Source organism: Lampetra fluviatilis, chromosome 80 (assembly GCF_964198595.1).
Source record: "Lampetra fluviatilis chromosome 80, kcLamFluv1.1, whole genome shotgun sequence".
Lineage (NCBI taxonomy): Eukaryota > Metazoa > Chordata > Hyperoartia > Petromyzontiformes > Petromyzontidae > Lampetra > Lampetra fluviatilis.
In genome coordinates, this window is record NC_136354.1 from 1,537,003 (window position 1) to 1,558,743 (window position 21,741).

Sequence of the window (21,741 nt, forward strand, 5' to 3'; positions counted from 1 at the left end):
ACCATTCAAAATACAACATGATTCGTATTGCAGAACATAATATTTAATTATACCGCAGCTATACGTTTTTAGGGAGGGGCATTTAGATCTTAGGGTTAGGGTAGTTAAATGAGAGTAGTTCATCCAACTTCAATGTCTGAAACAAAAGGTATAAATCTTCATTTGAAGCTTTCGTGACTGCAGGAATCCATACTCTTTGGTTTTTTCGGTAAAGACACGTAGGTAGAAAAATAAAATAAAATGAAAAATCATGTATTACAATGTTTCGATCGCAACACAAGCGGTCGTCCTCAGGCGGAAAAAAATAATCCAGCAGTGGAACTGTTGAACCAGCGAGAGGGCTGTTACAACAAGAGGTTAAATATGTGGCGAAGGGCAAGCAGGTGGGGTCTGAGCTGGAAAGGAATTCCATCCCCGGGCCCAAGCACGTCAGTTGTGTTAATGGGGGAGCTTAGGGAGAGAGAGAGATTAGCATGAAATGAGCTTCCGTCGCCTCATAAGAGTGTAATGCGGGCGAAAGCGACCTTCCGGATGTGACGTCACGAGGAGGCGGAGCCAGGTGACGTGGGTGAAAGGTTGGGGTCCTTAAGCGGGTAAACCGGAAAGAGAAGTCAGTCGGGGTGTGAATGGAAAGGTGTGGGGCCACGCGGGCGTACGAGCCGAGGGGGCACCGTCGGAGCGGGAGCCAACCCCGGGAACAGTAGGGAGCTACTGGGAGGTGTAAAGCTGCAGATAGAAATAGGCAGTAAGGCTGTGTGTGAGAGGCAGCGGTGTGGCTGCCAAGAGTCGCAGGAGCGACGAGGAGGCGAGACAGCACGAGGCTGTCAGAGCTGCGGAGTAAGCAAGAGCGAGAAGAGCAGCAGCGATTACAGCCAAGGGGGCTGAGAGTGAGTAACAGCAGCGGAGCTGCTGTGGGGGCTACAGGAGCGACAGAGGCCAACAGAGGGGCTGCTGGTGGAGAAGAGAGAGACATCGGAGCCAGCACGGTGGGGACTAAGCAAAGAGGAGACAGCCGTGTGGGTAATACAGTACGGACCAAATAAAGGACACTGAGCCAGAGATCGTGGTCGAATCTTTTATTACACTGGTGTCAGAAGTGAAACGGCATGTCTAAGCAAGTAAGGAAGAAAATTCCTCCGGCGCCAGCATCGGCTTCTTCGTCCGACGACGACGAATTCCCTCCGACCACGGATTCTGCTGGGGTGGTGGAGGAGAGCCCTGCTGAGGCGAGCACGGGGACGGGCGTGGAAGATGTCGGCGCGATGGCGGGTCCGTCAACAACATCGGACGCTGATCAAAGATGGCAACAGGTGGCAGAACAACTGGAGACACTCAGGGACGTCCTGGCGCATCTATGTCACCTCGTTACGCCAAGGACGACGGCGGAAGGAGAAGGTGCTCCACGGGCCGCCACGTTGCCTGCCCTGCCGCCGCCATTAGCCACGCGGCAAGAAGACGCCATCTTGCGCGCTCCGCGGCGCCAAACCGCCATCTTGGCCACGCCGCGGGCCGACGCCATTTTTTGAATTTGCCGTAAAGAGGAGTCGGAGTCGCCACCTTACTACAGTTAAGGAATTCTCTATCGGGGGCGATTGGAGCGCTTTCGCCTGCCGATTTTTGGCGGCGGTTCGTTCAGCAAAATGGACCGATGCGGAGGCTTTGGAAGTGTTGCCGACTCTACTGGACGACGAATCTGTTCGCTTTTTCCGTTCCATAACGGCCGATAAGAAGAAGACTTTATGTGGAGTTTTTGAGGAAATGGCCGACGCCTATGAGCCACCTGACGACGCGCATCGGCGATTCGCTCAACGACAACGAGCACCCGAAGAATCGCCCGTGGCGTTCAGGGGTGCGGTGTTGGAGCTGGCCATGGCAGCATATCCTGAGACGCCACAGGATCTGCTCGAGCCTCTCATATTGGGAAAAATGCTGGAGCTGTCTCGGGATCTGGGGATCCCCATGCCTGTGTGTGGGCATGAGAAGCTCACGTCCAGGGCGGCAGCAAAGTGTCTGGATGCGCAGTTTTATCTCCGTCGCTGGAAGCAAGTGGCGGCATGGACGGGTGGGCCCGTCAAGGAAGGAGGCGCGATGGGGTGGGACCCCACAAAGGCGATCTATGTGCCGGATGAGCGGGGTCCTCGGGAGCTAACGGCCGCCTCCTCTCCATGGTCGGGACGCGGAAGGCCGGGGCCGCGCGCTACGCCATCGGAACGGGGCCGTCGGGATGCAAGACCTGCGCTTCGGTGCAACGATGCCGATTGCTTCCGCTGCGGCCGTAGGGGCCATTACGCCAGGGATTGCTGGGCCCGCTTCCCGGGTCCGCCGCAGCAGGAGGCCACAACACCGGACAAGCCGACCAAGGAACCTCCGAAACAGGCATGTCGGCACGCACCAGACACCCGGCAAGGCTTTACACCTCACCCACCACCTGTGTTGCGCGATCCTATTGTTGTTGTTAAAGAAAGGCCATCGACGGGGCCTTGTCGTTCAGTTACGCAGTGGCGCAAATTGGCACGGAGAGTTGTCGCGGCCGCTACGGGTTCGTCCACTGTACCGGGGTCTATACAAGGTGTGGACGTGCGCATTTTGGTCGACTCAGGAGCGTCTGCGACTATTATATCGGATGTCATTTTCCATCTGTTGGGCATTCCGCCGGGGGCTGTGCGTCCGGTTTATGGGTCGTGCGTCGCTGCGAACGAGGGTAGTATGGGTATCGTGGGCCAGGTGGATGCTAAGATATCTATTGGGGATGTGTCGGCTTCGGGCGTTGTGTTAATATCGAGATCTTTGGCGGTTCCTTGCTTACTAGGCACGGATTTTTTGGCTAAGATGCCCATTTTGATTAAAATCAATGAAAATTGTATTGAATTGCCGGGGGGCCGTCGAATCTCGTTTCTGCCGTCGCCCTGGGGGCGACCTGCTTCGGCCGTACAAGTGCAGGCGCTGTCCGTCGCATCTGTGGACATCCCACTTGGTTCACAGATGCTTATACCCTTGCGGTATCGGAAGCCCCTGCCCAATAGGCTAGGAGCAGTAGGGGTCTTGTTGTCGCCATCCGCCACGATGACAACAGGGTTGGCGTTAGTTGGGGCACAGACCATCGTCCGGCCGGATCAATTACCGTTTTTACAGGTGCTTAATGCGGGGGTGGAAAACATCCGTGTTCCGGCCGGTACGGTTGTGGCACATGCCACTACGGCGTTTGCGACGCGCGATTGTCCGCATCGCCGAGGAGTGGTCGCTGGTGTTTCCGAGCCAAGGGGTTCGGATAATCGTTGGATCGCTACCTTATGTGACGAAAATTCTTCCCTGTCCGTTGGGCAACGTGATGCGCTGCGTAAATTGTTGCTGACGTATTCGGATGTGTTCAGCTCCGATGATTTGGATTTGGGACGCACATCGTTGCTTTCCCATCACATTGAGACGGGCGACGCTGCCCCTATTCGATTAAATTCGTATCGGATGAGTCCAGCGGAGCGAGAACACGTTCGGGGGGCGGTGGAAGACATGTTGGCTGCGGACATTATATCGCCATCTAACAGCCCATGGGGCGCTCCTGTGGTCTTGGTTAAGAAAAAGGATGGCAACTTGCGATTTTGTGTTGATTTCCGGAAATTGAATAAGATATCGGTGGCAGATGCGTATCCCCTGCCGCGTATGGACGACTCCCTTGACGCATTGTCGGGGGCTAAGTTCTTTTCCACACTGGACCTCTCTTCGGGATTTTGGCAGCTTCCCCTTGACGAGTCCTCACGGGAGAAAACCGCATTCCGTACGCCGCAGGGGTTATTTCAATTCAACTGCCTCCCGATGGGATTGAATGCGGCCCCTGCTACATTTCAAAGATTGATGGAGCTCGTTTTGACGGGGTTGCAGTGGGAGACGTGTCTTATATATTTGGACGATATTATTGTGTTCAGCCGCACATTTGAGGAACATTTAACGCGGCTGGAGACAGTGTTCACGAGGATGCGCTCTGCCAATTTGAAATTCAAACCAAAGAAATGCCACCTACTGCAACGGTCCGTCCGTTATTTGGGGCACATTGTGAGTGCAGAGGGGGTGTCCACGGATCCGGAAAAGACGGCGTGTGTCCGGGATTGGCCGACTCCGGCCTCCGTGGGGGATGTTCGGCGGTTTTTGGGATTTGCCTCGTATTACCGAAGATTTGTGCCGGGGTTTGCGACGATTGCGAGGCCCTTGCATCTCCTTACGGGTAAAGGACGGAAATTTGGTTGGGGAGAGCCGGAAGAGGCGGCCTTTCGGAGTCTGCGTGATCTATTGGCTACGGCCCCGACATTGGATTATCCCGATTTTGATCGCCCTTTCATTCTTGATACGGACGCGAGTGACACAGGTATTGGGGCGGTATTATCACAGTCTAGAGGGGGCGTAGAGCGCGTCGTGGCGTATGGTAGCCGAGTCTTGTCGCCTGCGGAAACACGCTACTGTGTCACTCGTAGAGAACTTTTGGCGGTTGTTTTTTTCCTACGGCAATTTCGACCGTACCTTTACGGTCGTTCTTTTATTGTGCGTACGGATCATGCGGCCTTGCAATATGCACTTAAAATGGACCAGCCATCGGGACAGTGGGCACGTTGGTTGGACACGCTGCAGGAATTTTCCTTCCAAATTCAACATCGGAAGGGAGTGCGCCATGCGAACGCTGACGCACTTTCCAGATTACCAGGGCGCGCCCCTTGTAAATGTACGTCGGGGACGCATAGGTGTTCGCCGATTTTAAACCCCCCTCAGCCGCTTACGTTGGCCGTCGAGAAGTCGGATACTCCGATGGAACCCGGACCGACTGACGGGGTTTTAAATCTGCCGCGGTCTGTCTGGATTCGGGAACAGATGATGGACGAGTCGTTGTTGTCCATGCGGAAGCGGTCTATGAGGGACAATGGGAGTCCGAGTTCGGCTGTGGGGCCGCGAACCGCTCTCCGAGATGGTCTGCTTATGTGGCGAGAAAGGTTCCAGGAAAGCTGGCGTGTGGTGGTACCAACGTCCTTGCGATTTGAGTTGATTAGAACTCTCCATTGTGACACACTATTGCATTTAGGGGTGCAGAAGACTTTGTTGACGTTACAACGTCATTATTTTTGGCACGGCATGGCGACAGATGTCGTAGGGCACGTGCGCGCGTGCCCTGAGTGCGCCCGACGTAAGCCGCCTAAACATCCTTACGTGCCGCCTCTCCAGTCGATTCAGGTGTCTCGAGTCAATGAATTGGTGGCACTGGACATATTGGGACCCTTCCCACCATCGGCGAGGGGAAATAAATATTTGCTGGTAGGGGTTGAGTATCTCTCCCGGTGGCCGATGGCCTGGCCGTTGCCCGATCAGTCGGCCGCAGCCATCACCGACGCCTTTTTGTTTGGGTACATTATGGATAAGGGGGCGCCTGAGAGACTCCTCACGGACCAGGGCCGGAATTTCTCTTCTAAATTATTGGCGGAAGTGTGCGCGGGCCTTGGGACTAAGAAAATACGGACATCCCCATACCATCCGCAGACGGATGGTATGGTCGAGCGGCTGAACAGGACATTGTCTGCCATGCTTTGCCATACTGTGAGTGAACAGCAATCAGATTGGGATCTGCACATCCCCGGAGTGCTTTCGGCGTACAGGATGACGCCTCATGCGGCTACAGGGTATTCGCCGTTTTACCTTATGTATGGTCGGGAAAACGTGCCTCCGGTGGATGTGCAATTGGGTACTGGGGTGAAGGGACCTCGTAAACCACTCCCTGAATACATTCAGGACACGGTTCGCCGGGTCACGGAGGCGCGGGAAAATGCCCGCGTGGCTACGGCCAAAGTCCAGGCCCGGAACGAGCGGTATGCTCGGCGGTCCGAGGGGGAGTGCCCCTGGAAGGTTGGTGACCTGGCCTGGCTCCATTGCCCGCAGGTGCGGCCGGGGACCTCTCCTAAATTGCACAAACCTTGGCATGGTCCTGTGCGCCTCATTGAGGTTCCCAATCCACAGTCGGCGCGCGTTCAGATTGGTTCTCGCCGTTGGTTTGTTCATACGTCGCGGTTGAAACCATATGTTGCTCCCCTACGTGATGCGTCATCTCCCAATGTTGCCTTGCCGGGGTCTGTTGCTGCCGACTCTCCCCTGCCTGCGTCCACTGATCTTGCTCGAGCGCCTGTCGTACCTGTTCCAGACAGGTCGGCCGTGACACCGAGGGGGAGGAGTGGGCCTGTTCGGAGGGCGCCTGCCAGGGCTGCGGGACCTTCGAGCCCTGCAGCCCTTCCGACCCCGCTGCAGGCACATTCGAAGGACACGACCAAGACTGATTCGTCAGGGACACGAGACGTCGGTGGACTTCCAATCGCAGCAGGGGATTTACCCCCTGTCATTCCTCGTGTTCCATCGCGTCCCCGTTCTACAAGTGGGCCGCCGACCGTCCGGGACGGGCCGGCGACCCGCACTCGTTCCAAATCACTTACGTTTCGTTGATTGTATGTTGTTATTGTTCTTGTTCTTGCCGTCGTATTTATCGCATGCTTTCGTACGTTCGTCCATGTTACTTGTGTTGTTGTTCTTGTTGTTATATTGCATGCTTAGTGTCCTTTGAGGGGGAAGGTCGGTTCACCGCATTACGCTTTGGTATTGTTCAGCCGAGGTCGGCTGGGTTTTTTCTATGGGGGAGGGTGGTGTAATGCGGGCGAAAGCGACCTTCCGGATGTGACGTCACGAGGAGGCGGAGCCAGGTGACGTGGGTGAAAGGTTGGGGTCCTTAAGCGGGTAAACCGGAAAGAGAAGTCAGTCGGGGTGTGAATGGAAAGGTGTGGGGCCACGCGGGCGTACGAGCCGAGGGGGCACCGTCGGAGCGGGAGCCAACCCCGGGAACAGTAGGGAGCTACTGGGAGGTGTAAAGCTGCAGATAGAAATAGGCAGTAAGGCTGTGTGTGAGAGGCAGCGGTGTGGCTGCCAAGAGTCGCAGGAGCGACGAGGAGGCGAGACAGCACGAGGCTGTCAGAGCTGCGGAGTAAGCAAGAGCGAGAAGAGCAGCAGCGATTACAGCCAAGGGGGCTGAGAGTGAGTAACAGCAGCGGAGCTGCTGTGGGGGCTACAGGAGCGACAGAGGCCAACAGAGGGGCTGCTGGTGGAGAAGAGAGAGACATCGGAGCCAGCACGGTTGGGACTAAGCAAAGAGGAGACAGCCGTGTGGGTAATACAGTACGGACCAAATAAAGGACACTGAGCCAGAGATCGTGGTCGAATCTTTTATTACAAGAGTATTATCTCCGCATATGCTCACAACAGCAGTGTTAATGGGAGATTAGCACTATGTTGATGGGAGAGATTAGGCAGGAGATTAGAGGGATTAGCAAGTTAATGTCATCTCTGTGTGTAGTACAAGCTGCGGCGCTGCCAACTGTGCTGAGGCAAGCACGTCCACGCACGAGAACCATCGCAACTGCGGTCGCGCCAGTGAGACACACACCCCATCACACGGCCGGAACCATCGATACATCGAGGATAAGGGAGCAGAGGTGGCCATGTTAGTGAGACCCCAGCCCGTTAATGCAGAGGCACCTAACAGGACAATGCAACTCAGAGAGTCGGAGATAACAGCCAAACGGCAGGGAAGAATGAATGCACCACAGCAAGTTATGACTTTGCTCTGTTAATAACGTCCTTCCAATGATTGCTCAGCTTATACCCATCTTCTCGGTTGAAATTGTCTCTGTGTTTATATATCTGGATGGCTTCATGGACAAATATTATATAGTAGCCCGAATGTTTGCAGAGTACCTTGGTCTCAGAAAAAATCTATATCGTGCGAGCCCACTGTGTTATAACAATGATCAGCCACGGCAGAGGTATTGGTTCTGCCGTGTTTCAAATCTGCCTTGGGTTCACGAACACGGTCCGAGACATATCGTTTCGTTTCCCCAATGTAACTGCTGCCACAGACACAACTTAGTTTGTAGACACCAGGGTATTGCATGGCAGGTACGATATCCTTCACAGATGGGATCAAATCACGGATTTTGTGTACTGTATTGAATCAGACCTGGATCTTGTGTTTAAGATTTTGGAAATATTTGTGGTAACACCTGCTATGTATGGCAAGGTGATGGTTTTGGTTGGGTCCTCAGATGGTTGTCTCCCCATGTTTGGGGATACAGCTTTGCGGATTGTGCAGTCTGAGTATCCATTCATCTTGAGGGCTTGGTGTACGTGCTCCAGTTTACTGGCGAGGTGGCGCCGGTCGGAGATTCAGCGGGCCCTATGGTGTATTGTTTTGATGAGGGAGTTCTTCTGGGCCGGATGGTGGTGGGAGTCAGGCTTTAGATAGGAATCCGTGTGGGTGGCTTTCCTGTAGACGGAATGTCCCAACGAGCCATCAGGCCTCTTCTCGATCAAAACATCCAGGAATGGTAGCTTGTCATCCTTTTCCACTTCCATGGTGAATTTGATGGATGGGTGTATGGAATTGATGTGGTTGAAAAAATGGTTCAGTGATAGCTGGCCATGTTGCCAGATGACGAAAGTGTCATTCATGTATCTCTTCCACAGAGAAGGACGTAGGGTGGATGTCAGGATGGCATCTGTTTCAAATTTCTCCATGAAAATATTTGCTACCACTGGTGATAAGGGATAACCCATAGGGGTTTTGTATATATTAGGTCTTGAAAATGTAATAGAAATTTAATGCAAATTAAGAAATGTGTAATTGTCCAAAATTATGCTAATATATGTAATTATGCAAATAACGTATACTCTTTAGGATGGTGTAATTGTATTAAGTTTGCAAATTAAGTTATGCAAGTGTGTGCAATTATGCTCATGTATGTAATTATGATAATTAGGCCTTGCCTCGTTGTCTCGGGTTGTATTATCAATCGGGAATATACAATTGATTGAATGAAGTTATGCAAGTGTGATGTAAGTATTCTGATTAAGCTCGGCTTCATTGTCCAGGGGTATATTATCAGGATAATACAATGATTCTCGCTTTAACTTTTACTGATTATGTCTTAGTGTGTTTTATGTAAGGTCTCAAAATTCAGATCTCTCCGCAGGATACAGTTCTTATAATCAAGATTATTATACATGAACTTAGGAAGGCACCACTCAGACTCTTCTGTGTTAAGCAACTTTAATATGCAAACTCTTATTCTAGGAATTTCAACACAGTACTTCTGGAGATGTCCTCCTCATTGATCCGTACATTTATCCCTCAATGATTACATTTGTTAAACTGGGTAACAGAACCGGTTAATTCCTCAGAGTAAAGCGAGCATACACGGCGATAGGAAAGAGTCCTTAAAATTAAATGTGACAATATGCATACAAACAGCAATAAAGAAACATGTGTCTAAGGCACAAGTAGATCTCTCTCCTGCCCCGTGCTCTCTGGCGATGCACGATGCGCTCGCAGCTCGTTCTCTGGTGGCAAACACCCTTGCTCGGTGGAGCTCGTTGTGCACTCTCTCCTGCCCCGTGCTCTCTGGCGATGCACGATTGCTCTTGCAGCTCGTTCGCTGGTTGCCGATGCTGTGTGATGCTCGCTTGGTCGATGCTTGATGCTTTCCGTCCTTCCTAGAGGTTGATTGCTTGACGTTGCTCGTCACTCTTTTTCTCGGGCTGCAGCTGCTGGTGGGAGCTGGCACTCAATGTAGAATACAACTTTTAGCGATACTTCGTCTTGCAGCTCTGAACTCACACTCAGTGACACGTCGCTACTCTGCAAGCCTCGCCGTCCTTGGTCGATTGCGGGGCCCACCCCCTGAGCTTGCCGCAGCAAGACTAAATTTCTGTTGACTTCGTAGACTCGTGGCTTCTGCTGATGCAGCTTCCTATCGATGTGCCTGTCACGGGGGCAGGTTCCCGGAGCCTGCCGCTCGCAGAACTGAGTTGCACGATCTGTGTCCTTGCTTATATGTGAAATTCACCCACCTCGGCTCGCCTTCTCACAACAGACCAGCATTCCTTTGATTTCGCTCTCAGCCTGTGGGAATAGCTGTTTGTCCGGTGTGTGTGTGTGTTCTAAATTTATTGAAGTAATATAAGTCTCGCCAAGGCCTGGTTCCTGTCTCTCTCCTCAAGCCACCCTGCCATCAATGGAAACAGATGCTCAAAATTGCCCATATGTGTTTTCCTATTTTTTCCACTTTCTGCAATAATTAATCTGGAAGGAGGGATGGGTTCCTTTTGCCCAGTTGCGTTCTCCCCCCCTCCTCCTCTTCCCTCGCGGCTGGGGTGTTACATTCTCTTGTCTCTGACAAGAGAATGTACCGGTTGGAAATTAATAATATTATTTTTCCTTTAATAGCTTGATATTGCGCCACTTTTTGCAGTTTTGACTCTATAAGTGACTCAAGGTATGTTTGGAGCAGTGTTTACAGTACTTCCATCATGGTTTGAAATTACTTCATGGTGTTCGATATCTCAAGGGAAGGTACCTTCCTCATGTGTATGTAATTTATTGCTACCATGTGCTGCTGGGAGACAAAGGCGGTTGGAGAATCTGATTCTATATGATACATTTTATCATTGTCATGTGTGATTGACCTATTTCACCTTTTTTCTTTTTTGGATGACCCTCGGTCTAATACTTCCCAAGAATTATTTGGTCTATGTTTAACCAAGATTGGTGATGTATCAGTTGTTGCCACATGTATTCCTAGGGTTTTTTCAACCTTTGTTCTCCGTCTGTGTGGCCAGGGATCTGTGCTTCTTATCCTCGAGTTATATATTTATATCCTGAGGTACGAGATGTAACTAAGTTTTCACTTATGCTTTCGTGATTGCCGGAACTCATATTCCATGGTTCTTTTGGTAAAGTCACGTAGATAGAAATATACAATAACAAACAATATATATGGTAAATAAGAGTAAAATAAGGTAAGTAATAATAAAAGCCACTAATGTAGACTGCCGTCTGGTTCTTAATCTGGGTGAGTGTGTTGGCAGTCTATGATGTCTACTTATTCTTATAGCCAAGTTCTGAACTTTTACCGTTGTATTAAGAGAAACAACTAAAATCTATATAAATAAAAGTTGTCTGTTTGGTTCTCGTGGCGCCTGTTGTTTGTATGTGCTTTTGAGGCAGTCTTTGAAGCTGTGTAGAGATTTCCCCAGAATCTCATTTGCAACCCCCCCTCTCCCCTTTTTGCACCGGGTTTTTTTACCTTTTATGGCTACTTCCTTGCCTGGTGTGGCTTGTCGAAGGCAGCTGCTGTGAGGGGTGAGGGTGGTTATAACATTTCTTTGTTGTGCCTCATGCTACACCCTGATTGATTACTATTAAAAATATATTGGCAGAATTATTCTTAATATAAATTTTGGAAAAAGGCCTATATTATCAACATTCCGCCCTTTCAAAATTGATCAGTGGTCAATTGGCCACGGGTTATTTTTAAACAAAATAAATTACTTTTTCCATTATGAACCAACAATTGTCCTCAAGTCTTGGCTTCTATTTTCCTTACAATGCACGCGTATTTATCACGAACTTAGCATGGTGACATTTTAAATAAGCAACAAAATTGTAATGTGAGGTTACACCTGAATGATAATGATGGGCTCTGCCGGCCTCAGCCGCAACCAATGGGGGGAGTCGAGCCAGGGGCGCGGCCCTGGAGCCGTACAGGATCTTCGGGAAAGTTCCAGGGGTGTGGCTGAGGATTGGCTGCGTGGCATCACGTGGGCCAGGGATTAAAAGGCGTGGAGAAAGACAGCACGTGTCAGTGTGCGGAGGAACGAAGGGGGAAGCCACGCTGGTGCCGTGGTCCGGAGCCTGCCACGTGGCGGGCCGCGACAGTCTCTCTCTCTCTCTCATGCTGTCGGCCAACAGCGTGAAGGGAACGAATGAAGGTGGAAGCTGTGAACGAAACCGAATGAAGAATTCTCAAATCACGACGTCGTCTGAACGGGGTTTATTACAAAATAATCAAGGCAACATGTTACAAAGGTTCTTATAAATTATTGCTACTGTGATTTTTGTTTGTTCTAGTTCCTGTGACACGCCAGGCAGCGGTTTCGACACGGTTGTGCATTGCTTGCCTTATGTTACTTCCCTGCCAAATGTTTACCAGGTTATGAGTGGTCGGCTGCTTTGCCACTTTTTGTAATGAGTGTCGCCAGCTTGGGGTCCTTCTTTCCCTCCTCTGTGGTTTTAATTGACATGCTGATTTCCACGCAATGTCTTTCAGACTTGGTTCTTTTATGGCATTTTCATGATTATTATCAATATTCTCATGTTTCGATTTAAAGCTTTCGTGACTGCAGGGATTCATATTCTTGGTTCTTTCGGTAAAGTCACGTAGAAGGGAAGTAATAAAATAATAAAAATAAAACATAATAAAATAATTATCACGACGTTTCGGCCACAACGCAAGCAGCCGTCCTCAGGTGAAGAACATGTCTGTCGATAAGACAAGAGTCTAAATGACACGTCTTAGACTTGGAGTGTCTATTTAAGCTGTGAGGCTCTCTTCCTCCTCCCTCACAGCTTAAATAGACACTCCAAGCCTAAGACGTGTCATTTAGACTGTCTTATCGACAGACATGTTCTTCACCTGATGACGGCTGCTTGCGTTGTGGCCGAAACGTCGTGATAATTATTTTATTATGTTTATTTTTATTATTTTATTACTTCCCTTCTATGTGACTTTACCGAAAGAACCAAGAAGATGAATATTCTCATGGCCAGGTATTTTAGACTAACCTATTACCTTTTCACGCAACATCACAACATCATCCTTCTGGTTCATCGTTTTTATGGCTTTGGTCAATTGAGCACGGTTTGCTTGTTCGTTTCTCATGTCACTCTCTTTCCATGTGAGATTATATGGCGTGAAGTTGTGTTGCGCATAACCAGAATTGGCACACACCACGAGTTTCCGTGATCGACTGTCGGTGGCAATTTCCATCCCCACAGCAATATGCGCATTTGTCGACTCGGTGAGTCGATTCGATTCCGTGCCCATTTGGGTTCCCCTTTTTGTGCTTTTGAGTGTGCTGGGTTTCAACACAATTCCCGATCCGTCATGGATCTTCATCTCCTCCATTTCAACACTCCCATCTACATCCATCCTCAATGTGTCAATGCACAATTTTTCATCCAAAGGCCGATGCCTGCATTCCTCAGGGCGTGTCCCTGTAGCACGTTCCTCTGCCCCGTCCATAGTACAATCACGCAAATCCGCGACACAATGGGCGGCTTTTCCCATTACCTGGCGATCAGGGTTTACTCTCCCTCCCTGCGGTTGGTTATCATCTCCTGTCGGATCACACTTTAATGCAGTTACGTTCCTATGTTCAATAGGTGTGTCAATTACTGGAGTGATGCTTGCGTTCTCCACCACATGATCAGAATTGATACTCGACGCATTTCGAGTTTTTCAATCATTGCTACCCTTCTGGTTTGCCTTGCCACTAGCAGCCTGCTTGTATTCTCCAAAGGGGCTGTGATTTTGCAGTAATTCAGCGGGCAGTGCTCTCACTGGCAGCTCATTCTCAATTAATGTGGGTGACTTAAGTGTTTGTGCAACATTTTGTATCTCTGTTGAGCCCATTTGTTTTCCTTATTTCCTGTTTCTCTACTCCCTCCTGGTATAGCTGGTGGGCGTATCGATGGGGAATGAGCAGATTGTGTTTGTCCTTGAGTGTGTCGTGGCATGGGGTGCTGGTATGATTCCGCTCTTGGCCTCCACACCCTGCGATTCCCATAAATACTTGTCTTTGTGCACTGTGGTCGCCTCAAATTTGTGTGCCACTCTCTCGCTGGATTGTTTCCTTGCCATCTGTGTGTGTAAGTTTGTTGGTAGTGTGTAGGTGATTGCTCCTCTCTGTATTGTGGGGCTTGGTGTATTAAATGCCTCACATATGGGATGCTGTTGCTGCTCACGTGATTTTTACTTCCCTTTGGATGACTGGGTTCATTATCCCTCTCCCTGTGTGTTTTACCCGAATTATGGCACCTAGTTCAATATAGCCATGCCATGTGAGCCCTATTCTCTATGCGGTGTAAGGAGGCCATATCTGGGTCCAAAACCATTCCCACAATTTCTGTAATCTCTGGACTCAAGGATTAAAAAAACATAATCTTGAACATTTTGTCACCTTCATTGTATTGATCAACATCGCCTGCGTAGTACGCTCTTTTAAATCGTAGGAGGTAATCTCGCGGATCCTCGTCTACGCACTGGGTCATGGATTTCGCAGCATTAACCCCCTCCGACAGTGTTGAATATTCTCCAAACTTCCGAATCACTATACTCTTTGGTTTTTTAGGTAAAGTCACATAGGTATTTTTTTTTTTAAAATGTAAGCGCGACGTTTTGGGCGCAACTCAAGCGTCCTTATTCAGGTGCAGACAACTTAGTGAAAGCACACTGCTGAAGTGTGTCTCAGAGGTGGCTGTGATGAGTAATTATATAGTCGCGGGAGGATGGGGGGAGGGGGAGGGGGCATGGTGAGTGTGGGGGCGGGGTGTGGGTTGGGAGGTAGCTTTGCTTACCCCGAGCAACGATTGGAGTTCAAACTGAGGCTTTGTAATGTAGATGGTGGAAGTAGATAAGCCGCCTTTTGTTATGCTGCCAGGTAAATTAATAAAGCATAGACTTCAAACTGAAATGTGCAGGCTAAAAACAACGTGTGGTAATGTGGGGTAACAGACTGGTAGTAGGGATATGTTTATAAAATTAAATCTAAATTAGCTGTCTACCAGTAAACTGCACGGCAGCTAAAGTTTAACTTGGTTAACTTGGTTCCGAATCACTGCCAGGCTCAGTTGTTTGAAATAATTCCTAACCTTGTATGGTAGTGACTTTACCCATGGTATAGAATGTTAATTTAAACTTTTTTTCAGCAGACTTGCTTTCTTGTCCTTTTTCCTCAGACCGCTGATCATTGCCTCCGCTTCTACTCTTGCGATATGAGTGTGTATGTCTCTGTTCCTATTGTGTGGATCAAAATAGAAAATTCTGACGAGAGCTTTGTCCATCAATTTAAGAGTCTTACTACTGAATGAGTATTCAGAAAGTTGGTCATCGTCAGAGGAGTCAGTGTCAGATGAGCTATCACTCCAACTGTGGCGCTGCTTAAGATAACTTCTGTAGTGTATTTTGCACCTGTAACGTGGTTCAACTTTTCTTGGTAATTCATGCCTGTCCCGTGGCTTGTGTCCCTTATATTTCCTATGTTGGTCTTGTGATCCTTGTTAATGGATTGGTATGCTTTGTCCCCTTGGCCTATGCTTATGTGGTGAGTGTCTTTGAGCTCGGCTTTCCTGCTGTCCACTCTGTGTATGGTGTCTGCTAGGTGTGGCGCTTGCATTCCGAGGTCCTTGTTTGATGCTTGATTTATATTTGTCTCGTGCCTCGTGCCTGTCGTGATGTCTGTCTGTCGTCTGTGGTGTGGATTGTTTTGTGTTGGTGGTTTTGCGTAGCATGCGTCTCTCTGGTGAGCTGTCCCTGCTATCTGTGCTGTGTCGGTCGTGTTTGAGTGGTGTGCGTCTTGAGTTGTCTCTGCTGTCCCGCTCGTGTTGCCCAGGTTCCGCCCTTTTTGGTGCTATCCATACAGCATATCCTGGCAACTTTGTTTTAAGATTTTGTCTCCCTTCTCTAAAGTTGCGAGGAGGTTTCTTTGTCAAAGTTACTTTGATCGATAACCATACATTGTGTGTGGTCTGTTCCTGGACTATGGTCACATATTAAAGAATGTGGTGTACTGCTACCTTCGTATTTGTTTTGTGAATAAATGTCTGTGAGTTTCGGTGGTGCCGCTAGAACCGATTCCTTCTCCCTTACGAGGGTGTGAAGACATATTACCTCGTCTATCAGAGACAGTTTCTCGCACCTTTCCATTTAAACATTTTCCTTATTCCCCAATCTTTGTCCGTCTGTCTGTGTGAGAAGGTATGAGTCCAGTCTTGCTATTTCTGCAGTTTTTACATCGTGTTCACTTTTATCACATTTTATCAAGTCCTTAAATAGTTCCCCTCGATGTGTCTTAATGTCATCGATACGACTCCCCTCTCATATGTCTTTCTGTCTTGTCTGCTCTTTAGCAGACCGGCCTGTATGTTTTAATACGAGTTCCCAATATTCCGCAATCCACTAAAAAATTTCTTTTAATTCTAGCATCTCATGTGTGGCAGATTCCAAGAACCACAGGATGAGATGTTACTATCCTTTGTGCAAGCACTTCCAAGAGTTCATGAACAGTGAGCCTGGTGAAAGTTGGGGAGCGCATCGTCAGTAGTGTACCTTTGGTTCCTAGGGTGTTTAGGCCTTTCATACTATACACCCTCCCCAAAGGCGGCCAGCGACAGGGTGATCAATCCTACGTTTGCGTCCCATTCCCAATTAGTCATAGGAGTTGCCTTGTTGTTGATAGCCAACATCCAATGGGACTATGCATGGCAGGGGCGTCCTCCTCCCTGAGTCAAGCATTGTTGACCGCATACCTCCTGGCCCTCTCACTTCGGGGCCCAGCTGGGGTCTTTCCTCTTCATCCAGAGCCATTGACTGCTGCCTTCTGCCACCTCCGATACAGCTCTGATTGCCGAATGCTGGCTCTGGCCCTTAATTCCCAGGTCTCTAGGCAGTCTGGTTGTAGATGTTGCCACAAAACCTCTGCAGCCCACCTCCACTGGTCGGACTTCTGTGTTCCAGCCATGATGCCGTGCTTCGGCAGCTAGATCGGCATAGCGCAGATGTTTTCGCTCATAAGCTCATCTACTGAGTCCTCCCAGGGTACTGTGAGCTCAATGATGAAGACCTTGAGCGAACGGCACCAGAGCACCATGTCAGGTATTAGGGTGGTGGTTGCGATCTCCGGAGGAAACACAAGTTGCCGGCCAATGTCAGCTAGGATTTTCCAGTCGCAGGCCAAGCGCAGCTGGTCTCGCTCTAATGGTGTAGAGCCGCTCTTCGGTGGTTTAGCCCCGTCGTGGACAAAGGTTGTCCGTAAGGGGTGTGATGCTGCTGGGGGTGGTAGGGAGTTGGTGCCAGCTCGCTTGTCCTCCAGGGCGGACGCAAGGTTTTTAAGGACTTGGTTGTGATGCCAAGTGTAGCGTCCTTGGGTGAGGCTTGTTTTACACCCTGTGAGAATGTGCCTGAGGTTGGCTGGCATGGAACAGAGGGCACAGTCCGGATCTTCACCATACCATTGGTGAAGATTAACTGGTCTTGGAAGGACGTAATATGTTGCTCTGATGGAAAAGCTCAACCGCCTCGCTTCCATGGCCCACAGATCCTTCCAGCTGATCTTCCTCTTCTCCACACTGTCCCATCGAGTCTACTGTCCCTGTTTGGCAAGAGAGACTGCCTTGGCCCACCTTGCAGCCTCTTCCTGATGGCGCACTTCCTGCACTACCATCTTCTGCCGCTCTGGTGCAGTGGCCTTACTCCAAGCAGCACGGCTAGTTAGCCCAATGACTCCTCTCCCTTGCTGAACATGACCCACAATGTCAGCATGTCTGAGGGCTGCTGTTGCCTCCTGGACTGCTTTTCCTGGCCTCCATTTGCACCCAGTTGCCAAGGTCGGCGCGTTGTTGCTCACCACTGGGTCTCGAGATTCATTCAGTGTCATCTGGAGCCTGGTTTTTGCACACTTGAATTCCTCTGTTAGACTGGTGAGGGGCAGCTTGAGGACACCATCTCCATAAAGGCCTATGGTGGTACGGCATCGTGGAACTCCGAGCCACTTCTTTAAGTTGCCTGTGACTCCTCTTTCCATCTTCTCCACTGTTGAGATTGGAACCTCATACACTGCTAGGGGCCACAACACCCGGGGTAGGAGACCAAACTGAAGACACCAGGCCTTTAACTTTCCAGGTAGCTGGGTGTTTTCGATGGACTGTAGGCTACTACTGATGTCTTTGCGCAGCTATTGCACCTGGTCTTTGTCCTTCAGGCTTGCATCATACCACCTTCCAAGGCTTTTTACTGGCTGCTCAGACACTGTTGAGATTTGGTCATCTCCGATGAAGAATTTCAGGTCAGAGAGTACTCCCTTCACAATCGAGATGCTGCGTGACTTAGATGGTTTAATCTTCATACGGGCCCAGCTGATGTTCTCCTCGAGTTTTCTGAGCAGTCTCCTGGTGCATTGGACAGTGGTGGTCAATGTTGTAATGTCGTCCATGTAGGCTCTGAGTGGAGGGAGGCGGAAACCAGAGTCGACTCGCTGTCCACCAGCAACCCATTTTGAGGATCTGATGATAACCTCCATTGCCATTATGAATGCCAACGGAGAAATGGTACATCCCGCCATTATACCTACATTCAGGCACTGCCATGAGGTGGTGAACTCTGAGGTGGTGAAGCAGAACTGCAGATCCTGGAAGTACGACTTCACCAGGGTTGTGATGGTGTCCGGTATGTGGAAAAATCTGAAGGCAGACCACAGGAGTTCATGGGCACAGAGCCAAATGCATTGGCGAGGTCGAGGAAGACTACATGGAGGTCCCTTTTCTCCACCTTGGCCATTTGGATCTAGTGCCAGATCATGCTGGAATGTTTCAAGCAGCCAGAGAACCCTGATATTTCTGCCTTCTGTACAGATGTATCGACGCACGCATTCGTTTGCAGGTACTCGGCCAACCTAGAAACTAGTCCGTTTTCTATCAGATACTCTGCTTCCCTTCACTGGCAATACCAGCCCAGCATTACTGAACTCAACTCACTTGGTCTCTCTAGTCAAGGGCATTGTACTGTCCCCTGAGGATGTCCTCGTCAGCTTTGATGTGGTCTTTCTATTCAACAAGGTTCCAGTGCCTGACACCATAACAATAATTGAAGACTTAGTCCAACATGGATTGAACCCTGATATCCCTGCGCTGGTTAGGCACTGCCTCACCAATACGTACTTCACCTGGAATGGTACCTTCTACAAACAAAATGAGGGTACCCCTATGGGTTCCCCCTTGTCACCAGTGATAGCCAATGTTTTCATGGAGAAATTTGAAACAGACGCCATCCAGACATCCACCCTGCGTCCTTCCCTGTGGAAGAGATATGTGGATGACGCTTTCGTCATTTGGCCACATGGCCTCCCCGCATTGAACCAATTTCTAGACCACATCAACTCCATACATCTGTAATGTAGTAACTCGGCGGGAGACGACTTCACGGGTAACACACTCTTTATTTTATCAAACTCGTTTACAGGTGACTAACACCTACTTTGTATCTCGGGTGACAAACACCCACTTAGCTATCTCGGGTGACAAACACCCACTTAGTATCTCGGGTGACAAACACCCACTTAGCTACTTGGCGACTAACGCCCACTGAGCTACTCGGATGACCAACATCCACTTAGTATCTCGGGTGACAAACACCCACTTAGCTACTCGGCGACTAACGCCCACTGAGCTACTCGGATGACCAACATCCACTTAGCTACTCGGCGACTAACGCCACTGAGCTACTCGGGACACTCCCTGCCCGGGGTATCCGTCTCGACTGTGGGTCCCCAGCCCGACCCACGGGGGCGTCGGACCCCGGGTCCCACAGCCTCGCCTCCGAGCCACACAGGGCCCCGGTCCCCACAAGGACAGCGGGACTAGGGGTCTCGGGGCACTAGGTCTTCAGCTCCGTCTTCGGGTCTTCAACTGGGTAACTCTCCTCGAGTGCTCTCGCGCGTCCCCCTTTATACCCCACCTGCGGACGTCGCTGCGAGCACCCACTTATTCGACCAATCGCCGGGCGCTGGCTACGATCCTCTTTTCCCACATCTCATCGTGCCTCACCACCCACGCCGCGCCGCCCCGTCATCTGTCACTCCCGGCGCGCGCGTCCACACCACGCCCACAACGCGTGCCCAACCCCGCACCCCGCGCCGCCCCGTGATCCATCACTGTCACAGTCGGCGCACGTCAATACCACCACTACATCACCCCCTACCACATAGCTCGCAGCCGACCCGGCTGCTATAAAAATATACAAACCACCCTGTGTGCCCCGTAACACAACACAACAACAAGAACAACAACTAACTTAACAACACAACACGACGCGAACACTACCATCCGCAACCCTCAACCAATGCCACCGCGACAATAGAACAATATATACAAACCGGCGAGTGACAATAGCAATGTGTATGCAAAAAGGAAAATAAATGGAAATTTTTTTTTTTTCGACTCGTGCAGTGTCCCCTTCTTCTTCCGAGCGTCCCTACAACGGGACATTACCCCGGCAGAGGGGAACACCGGGCGAGCTCGGTGTAGAGAAAAAAACGTCTTCATGAAAATTGTTGATACCTAGCCCGAGTCCGCCTTGCCGGTCCGTCGTACGGCACCAGACGCGGTTGAACGTCCGGTGGTGCCGGCGGTTCAGGAAGACATCGGCCAGGCATCGAGGACCCGTGCGTGCCCCGGGGTTCAGGCTCTCGACGGTCAGCAGCCGTCAAGCCCGAGGCACCTGGGGGTGGGTCAGGTGGAGACACGTGAGGATCAGCCTGCGACACCTCCCTCCCCGAGTCGACGGTCACATCACACGCCCGGTCGTCACGGCACAGAACGGGGTCACACGGTGCCGCATAGGGCTTCAGTCGGGAGGGGTGCACGTACCAACGGCGTTTCCCCCATTTAATCTGTATACTCTGGGGTCGTGCAACCCGCACAATTTCCACCGGTCCCCTCCAAGGTCTCAACAACTTGGGGGACGTAGCCAACGGTGCATGTGGACAATGCAGCCAGGCCTTATCGCCTGGTTTCCAATCATGCGTATGCACCCTCCGCTCATGCAATTTCTCATTCGCATTTTGCCGCGACCGCGAATTCAACCTTGCCGCCTCCCGCGCTTCAGTCAATTTGGCGATATTAAATTTGATGTGGTCTGCCAATTTAGATTTTGCACGTGGCTGGGAAATCCCCAGTTGGACGTCCATGGCCGGATCGGCCTCCCGCCCATACATAAGAAAAAATGGGGAAAACCCCGTCGCCGCATGAGGGGCCATTCGATAGGCCGCGAGTACCCCCGGCACCTGTAAGTCCCAATCAACCTGATCGTCGCAGACCTGTTGGCACAACATAGACGTAATCGTCCTGTTCAGACGCTCAACCATCCCGTCAGTCTGCGGGTGGTAGGGGGAAGTACGCACTTTCTTTGTACCCAACAGGTCGCACACCTCGCGCAACAAAACGCTCGAAAAATTCTTTCCTTGATCCGTCAGCAAGCGTTCGGGGGCGCCCTTGTCCAAAACATAACCCTGGACAAAGGCGTCCGCCACCGCCGCAGCCGACTGGTTGGCGAGCGGCCATGCCATAGGCCATCGGGTGAAGTATTCCACGCCAACCAGCAGGAACCTATTTCCCCTTGGTGTAGCCGGAAAGGGCCCCAAGATGTCCAACGCTACCAATTCGTTTATACGCGAAACCTGAATGGATTGCAGCGGTGGATTAGCTGCCAATGGTGGCGGTTTCCTTTTGGCGCACCCTACGCATCCCTTAAGAATATTCGCCACGTCGTTACCCATCCCCGGCCAATAATAGTCTCGCTGGATTAGGGCGAGCGTTTTGTGAAAACCCAGATGCATGAGCCGTTCATGAGCTGCCAGAACAACCCTACCCCGCATAGCAACAGGCACAACGAGCACGTGACGCCGGGACATGTTGTCCCACTTCATCAAAAGGCCCTGTCTGCACACCCAGGAACCGACCCGCGCCTCCCCTTCCTCGGGAGCGCCAACTTTCCGACGTAGCGTAAGTAGGGAGCTGTCGGACATCTGGAGGCGGCCCCACTCAATGAGGGGCAACGACAA